General features: G+C 41.2%; 1 long non-coding RNA gene across 1 annotated transcript; it reads right to left on the bottom strand.

Moving 5' to 3' along the window:
* Positions 1–1,252: 1,252 nt before the first annotated feature.
* On the bottom strand, positions 1,253–7,596 carry LOC121330413. Its single transcript, XR_005951856.1, has 3 exons — positions 6,813–7,596; positions 1,759–1,897; positions 1,253–1,435 (listed from the first exon to the last, which is right to left on the bottom strand). It is a non-coding gene; the product is annotated as an uncharacterized LOC121330413 (long non-coding RNA).
* Positions 7,597–10,237: the final 2,641 nt, after the last annotated feature.

Raw genomic sequence — 10,237 nt, forward strand, 5'->3', positions numbered from 1 at the left:
TGTTTACTTTGCAGGTGAATGTTACATTTACTGTGTGCTATCACAGTTAGACTTTGTCACGGCATGACTTAAAAAAAAATAATTCAGAAAAAAAAGACAGTATCCAAAGCCTTTTTTTTTTCAAAAACATATAGCTATGTCGGATCAGCTGGCCTTTAAAGAAACCTATATATTATATCCTTGTGATACAATACTGTCTGTATTCAATAAAAGAGTGGCATTATCAGTACATTAATTTGAAAACTCGGCACCTAGCTATGGAGCCAATTGTATATTTGAGTTGTCCGTATGTATGTGTGCACTACATATTGTGTGGTCTCGTCTGCTGTCATATCGGTACATACTGTGGCAACACCAATGATAGCAGCCTGTCGCATTACTAATGGTGACTGTCCATCATTCTGCATTCTCACTTGGCTGTTGTGTGCAGTTGCTGTATTGGTAGTGAATGTACAGAGAACTGCTATATTCCAATGTCTCACAACTGCTTTGTGCTGTTTTGGAATATCTCTCATTTTGTGCTAAAGCTGTATTTTTTGCGAGGCACAAATTTAGCGAGTGGATTGCGTGAAGATTGAAGATCGGGCCCCAGGTCTTTCTGGGGGAGAGGAGAGAGGGAATAGCTGCAGTTACTAACATTCTGCCATAAGGACACTTCTTAGATGAGTGAACATGTCTGTTTATTTGTGTTAATGGAATGTATCTTTGGCAATACTTGTTCAACTTGTCATACCAATAAAGTATTTAAACTTGAACTAATTTCTTCTTAACTCATATGTTTGGCTGTTTTGACCTTGAGCTCTCTGGTATTATTGGTCACACATCAATCTGTAGACAGATGTTTCTTTAACTCTTATGTGATATTTACCTTCTTGATGATAAGACATTCATGAAGTTAATAGACTTGCTTGATTCTGGGAAAAAGCTCCATTATACCAGGGGTAGGTTTCCTTGTATCCATGGAACGAAGTCGGATAATGGAATCAACTGGACTGGAAGAGCCAAGTCTGTCTACCACAGTGTTATACAGTAAAGTTATAGGTAGAAATGTTTTTATTTTGTTTTTTGTTTTTTGTTTTTTTAACAAAAAGACACAGATTTATGGGATGAGATCTTTACACTGAAGTGTAATTTGCACCAAATAAATGTAAACTGTTCCCGATAATGTTGCAAAATGTGGAAGAAGACTTTTAGATAAAATAAAAACTAGCGATCAAAGTGACACTGGCATTGGAGTGATGCATCTCTCCAATGCAGCACAGTACAATCACTCCAGTGCAGCGCAGTACAATCTCTCCAGTGCAGCGCAGTACAATCTCTCCAGTGCAGCGCAGTACAAGCAGAATTCACGTAGGCACAGCCAGTTCCACCTGTCATCCCATTTCACCAGCATCTCCTTCTTTTTCTCCATCAGCTGGATTAGTTTTTCTTTAATCTGTAAACATAGGAAGTTTGAAAAAAAGAATAAGCTCTAAAAATGATATTGTGTGTACATTTATACCCTAAACATGTTGTACAGCTGGAAAACCCTGATGAAAATAAGTGTTTTATGTAGTTTAATGCAGAAATTGTTTAAACCCACAAGATTAATTGCATTGTCCAAAATGTTCCTAGCAGTGTGCCTTGTCCTACAAGACTCTAAGCTGCTTGATCCTTTTTTTGTTAATTGACATTAACATCTTTCCAGGTATTGGATGCCAAGACCCTCGTAATGATATGAGATGGAGCTGCACAGCAGGAGCTCTACTACAGCCTTACCTCCAGTGAAGCCTGGTGTTTGCATGCTAACAGTGCCATGGCAAGGTCCACACACATACTGAAGCTCCTGTTCCTCGTGTCTATCTCAGCTTTAATGCCCTGGTGGTATTTCATTAGTAACTTCACTGAAGAGACATCCCTGGAAAAACGGAATACAGGCCATACATTAACCATACATTGGGTTTTTATTGAGCTTTGACATGGAGAATCTTTGTGAATTTCATGAGGAATGTCGTGGAACTTTTCAGGTCCGCAACTAAAAGAGCCAAATGCACCAGGTATTTTCTGGTATGCTACCGACACCTTGCAAAGGACCATATGGACAGCTGGAAATAATTAATCAAAACGCATGGCTGAAGATGTGGTGCACAAAGGCTTCACCTATCTTGATCATTGGACCACATTCTACAACGAGGACAATCTGTATAGACGGGACGGACTGCACTTAAATAACAACGGAACGTCTACTTGGAGAAAAGATCCTCGAGCAGGTTCAGAAGCATTTGAACTAGAAAGGAAGGGGGGAGAAATCAACAAAAAAACAGAAGGGAGACCGCATCAAAACAAGGACAACAACTCAGGTAAGACAACCATTAAATGTATTTATCTAAATGCTAGAAGTATCAGAAACAAAATTCTAGAACTTGAAGCTACTGCACTAACAAGTAACTATGATGTGATAGGTGTTACTGAAACTTGGTTGTCTGAGAGTGATGGGGACAAATATAATATTTGTGGGTATACACTGCATAAGAAAGACAGGCAGGACAGAAGAGGAGGAGGGGTAGCGCTATACATAAGAAACAGTCTTGAAGCCCAGGTGTTAAACCTGGACAAAGAAAATAAAGCCGACTCAATATAGGTCAGAATAACAGACAAAAATTCAAAAGGCATAATAATAGGAGCATGCTATAGACCGCCAGATTCAGATGGTAAGCAAAATAATCTGTTCTACAATGACATTAGAAATGCGTGTAGCAAAGGAGAAGCCTACTAATGGGGGATTTCAACTTCCCCCCATATAAAATGGGAAAACCCGATGGGTGGCACAAAGGATAAAATTGAAATGGTAGAAATGACAAATGACTGCTTCCTAACACAATTTGTCACGGCACCGACTAGAGGGGAGGCATGCCTTCATTTAGTCTTTTCAAATAGCGAAGACTAAAACAGAGGTCAGAGAACCACTGGCAAACTCAGACCACAACATGGTCTCATTTGAAGTGTTTTTTAAAACCCCAAAAGTGAAGACTAAAGCTAAGGTTTACAATTTTAGAAAAGCAAACTATGAAGGTATGAAACAGACACTAACAGAAGTAGATTGGAGTAAAATAGAGAAAACACCCACAGAAGAAGGATGGTTGTTCTTCAAAATTGTAGTACTAGAGGCGCAAAACAATTATATCCCTAAAGTAGACAAATCTAAATGTAAAACTAAATTACCAAAATGGTTTAATAGATCAATTAAAAAAAATATTCAGCGAAAAAAGGCACTTTACAGAGCATTAAAAAAGGACCAAAAAGAAAGTACGCAGAAAGAGTGCACAGAACTGCAAACGCAAGTCAAAAAGGAAGTTAGAAAGGCCAAGAGAGAAATAGAAATAAACATTGCTAAGGGAGCTAAAACCAATTCCAAAATGTTTTTCCAATATTACAACAGCAAGAAAACATTCAAAGAGGAGATTAAATGTTTAAGAGATACAAATGGCAAAATCGTAGATGAAGAAAAAAAAATAGCAAATATGTTAAATGATTACTTTTCACAAGTTTTTACAAAGGAAGATACTGACAACATGCCCCACATGTCATCCAGTTCCTATCCAGTTTTAAATAACTTTAGCATAACTGAGGCAGAAGTGTTAAAGGGACTAGGAGCTCTTAAAATAAACAAATCCCCTGGGCCGGATGAGATCCTCCCAGTAGTACTCAAAGAAATGAAAGAAGTAATTTACAAACCGCTAACCAAGATCATGCAGCAGTCTCTTGACACAGGGGTGGTACCGACAGACTGGAAAATTGCAAACGTAATACCGATCCACAAAAAGGGAAACAAAACTGAACCAGGTAACTACAGACCAGTAAGCCTGACTTCTATTATATGCAAACTTATGGAAACTATAATAAGATCCAAAATGGAAAATTACCTATATGGTAACAGGGTCCTGGGAGACAGTCAACATGGTTTTAGGAAAGGGAGATCGTGTCTAACTAACTTGCTTGATTTTTTTGAGGATGCAACATCGATAATGGATAATTGCAAAGCATATGACATGGTTTATTTAGATTTCCAGAAAGCTTTTGACAAAGTCCCGCACAAAAGATTAATTCTCAAACTGAACGCAGTTGGGATTCAAGGAAACACATGTACATGGATTAGGGAGTGGTTAACATGTAGAAAACAGAAAGTACTTATTAGAGGAAAAACCTCAGAATGGAGTGTGGTAACCAGCGGTGTACCACAGGGATCAGTATTAGGTCCTCTGCTATTCCTAATCTACATTAATGATTTAGATTCTGGTATAGTAAGCAAACTTGTTAAATTTGCAGACGACACAAAAGTAGGAGGAGTGGCAAACACTGTTGCAGCAGCAAAGGTCATTCAAAATGATCTAGACAAGATTCAGAACTGGGCAGACACATGGCAAATGACATTTAATATAGAAAAGTGTAAGGTACTGTACGCAGGAAATAAAAATGTACATTATAAATATCATATGGGAGATACTGCAATTGGAGAAGGAATCTATGAAAAAGACCTAGGAGTTTTTGTTGACTCAGAAATGTCTTCATCTAGACAATGTGGGGAAGCTATAAAAAAGGCTAACAAGATGCTCGGATACATTGTGAAAAGTGTTGAATTTAAATCAAGGGAAGTAATGTTAAAACTGTACAATGCACTAGTAAGACCTCATCTTGAATATTGTGTGCAGTTCTGGTCACCTCGCTATAAAAAAGATATTGCTGCTCTAGAAAGAGTGCAAAGAAGAGCGACCAGAATTATCCCGGGCTTAAAAGGCATGTCATATGCAGACAGGCTAAAAGAATTAAATCTGTTCAGTCTTGAACAAAGAAGACTACGTGGCGACCTAATTCAAGCATTCAAAATTCTAAAACATAAGAACATAAGAAAGTTTACAAACAAGAGGAGGCCATTTGGCCCATCTTGCTCGTTTGGTTGTTAGTAGCTTATTGATCCCAAAATCTCATCAAGCAGCTTTTTGAAGGATCCCAGGGTGTCAGCTTCAACAACATTACTGGGGAGTTGATTCCAGACCCTCACAATTCTGTGTAAAAAAGTGCCTCCTATTTTCTTTTCTGAATGCCCCTTTGTCTAATCTCCATTTGTGACCCCTGGTCCTTGTTTCTTTTTTCAGGCTGAAAAAGTCCCTTGGGTCGACACTGTCAATACCTTTTAGAATTTTGAATGCTTGAATTAGGTCCTGCAGTTTAATACATTTCATAAACTCAAATTGCTTTAAAGCATATAACTCGGTTAATAATGGTAGTATAGAGTAGCTACAAACAGGTACAGGAATGGTTTCTGCAATTATTCCCCTACAGGAACAATGGCACTGACCTGTGACCGGCCCACATGAGAACTTTCCTTCACAGCTTTGCCAGCAAGCATGGTTTTATCCTCTTTTGTTTTACATTTAGAAAGGTAAATTACACCCTGTTTTCACCCCAATTTAGAATTCCCAATTTGAGTGCGCCACCTCTTCACTGCTTCCCACATACCAACCCATGACTGAAGATAGACAGACGTTGCCGCCCTCAGATTAAAACTTTTTCCAGGATGGGAGGGGTCACTTTTTGTGACAATGCAGGCCCCCCAGCTGGCCCGCAGCCAAGAACTCCGGCAACCAGAATTCAAATTAACGAGCTCCATACGACTCAGACTGCACTCATGCGGTAGTGTCTTTACTGGAGGAGGTTCCACACACCTCAATAACCTGAGCAGTACCAGCACGCCATGCAGTCCTGGACCTCTCTCAAACCAATGCTGCTAAAAGGTCTGGTGGTTTTTTAGGGTTAAGTTGAGTCCAATCTCATTTCACTTGTTACTCTGTATTTTAACAAAGGTCTCCAGAGGAAAGGGCCCCTAAAGGAACCTTCTCCTTGCCTCACCTTGGTTTCTCCTGAGTTTCAATCTGCCTGATGTTGCTCTCCATCCAGGACATGAGGTCTCACACCATGCTGAAGAAGCAGCACTTGTCGTCTGGCGCCCATCGCAGGCATCCAGCAGTACCTTCCACGCCTCCACCACCTGGTACTCTGTGTGCTGGATCCAGCAAGCTGCTGGTTGCATGACTGTGACAGGAGTGAAAGGAGTTCCTCTTGTAAGTTGCCCTCCCGACTACTGGCAGGAAGGACCGAGACACAGGAGAATGGCCGAGTCATGGTTGGGGCAGAAGCCACAGTGGTGGTGGCCATCTTAACTTGGGGAAGAACCTAATGGTTGAGCCCCATTATTGCAATCAGCTGTGCTGCGTTTGACGATTGGCTGAGGTTGGGCAGTGCAATGATTGTAGGGGCAGGGCTCAGCACTATTTAAGCTGTGGGGTTCTGCCATTTGGTTGCTATCCTGGACGGAGACATTTATGCTGCATGAGCTCTGTGAGTTTTGTTCTTTTGTTTGGTTTGTTTGTCTTTTGTTTACACTCAGAATGAAGATTGCCAGACCAGCTGCCTGTGAGTCCGGACTTTTCCCCTGAGATCCTTGGGAGCTCCAGGAGTTACTTGTCCTGGGTTTTTTTTTTTTTAAGAGGGACCTCGAGCCACCTACTGTGGGGTGTGGAATACTGGAAAACCCTGTGACAGTGTTTATGTTCTGTTTTGTTTTCATTTTTAGCCTCTGTTTACCATAGTTGATAAGAGGCATTTTGTTTCTTGTGGGAATTATAAATAAAGAATCCAACCACAACTACGTGGTTCCCGTGTCCCATCACTTCCTCCCATAACCCACCACAATGACTCACCCTGTATTCACGCGGCAGTACCTTTACTGGGTGAGCCACTGCACATCAACAATCACAGAGGCACAGGAGGCATACCTGTTTCCTGAATGTGTGGATGTCTCGCTCGAAGGACTGTAGAAGGACTCGGCTGTGCTGACACATCTGCAGGGAGCTGCGTGTGCTTCTCCTGGAGCAGAGCCAACAGCGCCTTGCCATCATAGAAGTACTTGTGGAGTAGCTCTAGCAGGTCCCCCAGCTCTCGTTCAGATTGTCTTTCCACTCTGCCATGGTGGCTGCTTCGCTGTGCTCCCTGTCGATCAGGCCGTCTATCACACGATTCACATTGTCCACCCGCTCCTGCCCAATGCTCCCCGTGTCCCGGGCAAAGTCACAGAACTTGTCTCACAGTGTCTGAAAGAAAGAAATCAGTATTGCTGGGCAGAATTTGGCAAATGTTAAATCCTGTGTTGAAATAATAATTATATTTCAATATGTGATTTGGGCATTTATAAAACTTAATATACTATTCTGCACCAGAAGAAAAAGTAAATCTCAAACTCAATTTACATGCGGGCCAATGTCGAGCCAGATATCCTAATGTAGGGCCAATGACATCACAGAAGATGGTATTGGTTAAAAAAAAACAAAAAAAAAAACCTTCTTTCATGAAGTATTACACTGAACTGTCATAGAACTTTTTTACAATTTGGGTTTGCCAAAGATTTTTTAATGTTGCCAGACACCTGTCAATGGTTCATTTCTGTGAGTCCGTTGATGTTTGGCCTCAGTGACTGTGCAGTTGAATCCTTCAGGATTGCAGCAAGGTGTGTATCAGATCATTTTGTTCTGCATTTTGACTTGCTTATATTCATAGTGGAAAAAATTCTCTCACAAATGTATGTGCTGCCGAACAGAGCCATGGTTTTTCTGAAGCTTTTGCAAAGCTATGGGAAAGATGGTGGTAGCTGCTTGAAGAACTGTATTACATCTCCTCGGGCATCCTTGAATTTATTCTTCAGAGGTGTGTTGCACTGAAGATCAATGAGCTCCATCTGTAAATCACTTGGTGCTGTTTCCACATCAACTAAAAATAGATCAGCAAACCAGCTCTTCCAGAAGTGACTTGCATGATGGGAAATGAGTGCGATTACTCTGAGAAATCTGATTTTTCCTCAGTTTCAGTTTAGTTGTGAATGCTTTCACATTATTAAACATTGTTGTCACAAGCTGACCAGGAACTTGTAGCATCAGGTTTAGGTTATTCAACTCTTGGGTGATATCAACAAGGAAAGCAATATCCATCACCCACTTTGTGTCTTCAAACTCTGACATAGGCATATTAATCTCCTCCATGAACCTTTTCACCTTTTTGTTTTTAACTCAAAGAATATCTTTAAAACAGTACCCCTACTTAGCCAACGCACCTCTGTGAAGTAAAACAAGTGACCATATTTGGATTCAATTTCCTCCAAGAAAACATGAAACTGTCTGTGCTGCAAGCCCCTGGAGTGAATGTAGTTCACACATTTCACAAGGTAAAAAGGTAATTTCATTCAGCAAGCGTAATGACACATTTGAGCTACTGTAACTAGGCCAGCTTCAGTCAGTGAAAGCTAGGAAAATGAAGCGCACGTATCCTGGCGGAGTTCAAAAAGGAAAGAAGATAAAAGAATCGAAAACTCGACAGGAAAGTTTGCAGAAGCTCACTAATTTCTTTAAGAGTAACACTGCATAGGACTCATCCGATGGGGAGGAGGTGGAAAATGTTTGTCCTCCTCGTGATCTTGCCACCACCTCAGCTTGTTGCAGAAGCACCGTCAGCACAGACCTAGAAGAAGCAGCTCGACGTGCCGTAGAACTTGCCGATGCCTCCCCTGAATCGTAGCAAAACCAATCGAATGTGACCCGGTGGTGAGTGAAACTGTCACTCTCTCGGAATACCCAGTGCTTTGGGTGGACAAGCTTACCGACCAGGAGAAATGGCAGCTGATCAAAAGGGGGCCAGTTCAAATTAAAGATTTTGACTCCCCACAAAACGATGACAAAGTCCCACGTCGTTTTACTGAAGAGAATTACCAAAAGAAAATGAAAATAGAGAAAAAATACATAATGGTTAGTTTATTCAGTGAGCAGTGATTCTGTATTTTGTTTCTGCTGTAAGCTGTTTGAAAGAGGGACCAGATATGCTCTTAACAGCAATGGATTTTGTTCATGGATAAATCTTCATAGCCACTTGAAAGAGCATGAAAATGGCAAATCACACCGTGCCAATATGCAGAGCTGGAGTGAATTAGATGAAAGGCTGAAATCTGGCAAAACCATTGATAGCGTCAGTCAGGAATTACAGACTCTGGAAGTACAGCACTGGAGGGCTGTGTTAAGCAGAATAATTGCCATTGTTTGCAATTTAGCAGAACGCAACCAGATGTTAAGACGACACTCGGAGAAACTTTTTGAGTCTCATATGGCAACTTTCTTGGACAGATAGAGCTGATGGCACAGTTTGATCCCATAATGAGCGAACATCAAAGAAGGATTGACAAAAAGGAAATCAAGGATCATTACTTGAGTAACACCATCCAAAACGAGCTAATTGGATTAGTTGGACAGAAAACATGTGATGCAATTGTTCAGAAAGTGAAAGAGGTCAAATACTTTTCAGTCATAATGGACTGCACCCCAGACATCAGCCACACAGAACAGTTGTCCCTGATGCTACACATTGTGAACTGTGAGTCATCTGTGGGGGCCTCCATCTCAGAGCACTTTGTTGGGGTTATCAGTGTTGATGACACCACAGAAAAAGGCTTGTGCAATACCCTCCTTGAGCAGCTGAACCACTTGAAATTGAACATTGCAGGCTGTCATGGGCAATCCTACGATAATGGAAGTAAAATGATGGGACACAAGCAGGGGGTCCAGAAAAGAGTGCTGGAATTGAACAATAAAGCAATGTGTGTTCCCTGCAGCAGTCACACACTAAACCTTGTTGTGGCTGATGCAGCCAAGTCATCTGTACTCTCTGAGTTTTTTTGGCATTCTTCAGCACCTTTACAACCTCTTCACCTCCTCAGTACAGTGCTGGTCAATACTACAAAATCATGTGAAGCTCACAGTGAAAAGTCTGTCAACAACAAGATGGGAGTGCCACATTAACAGTGTGAGAGCACTTTGTTACCAAATGCCTGAAGTGGTGTAGGCTTTAACTGCACTCAATGAACAAGCAACAGAGAAGGAGAATGGGGAGACAATGTCTCCATCACAGAGCCTGTGTAAGGAGCTGACAACTTGGTGAATCGTTCTCTGTGTTGTGATCTGGTACAATGTGTTGCATCAGGTAAACCGTGTCAGCAAACTCCTGCAAAGCCCCAGTGTGTCGACTGAGACAGTGAAGACAGAGACTGATGGTGTTAAACAGTTTCTCCAGGAATACAAGGATGGTGGACTTGCCTCAGCCCAGATAGATGCAAGAGAAATAGCTGAGAAAATGCAAATAGACATGACATTCCCAGTGGAGAGAC

The sequence above is a fragment of the Polyodon spathula genome, chromosome 17 (genome assembly GCF_017654505.1).
Source record: "Polyodon spathula isolate WHYD16114869_AA chromosome 17, ASM1765450v1, whole genome shotgun sequence".
Taxonomy (NCBI): Eukaryota; Metazoa; Chordata; class Actinopteri; order Acipenseriformes; family Polyodontidae; genus Polyodon; species Polyodon spathula.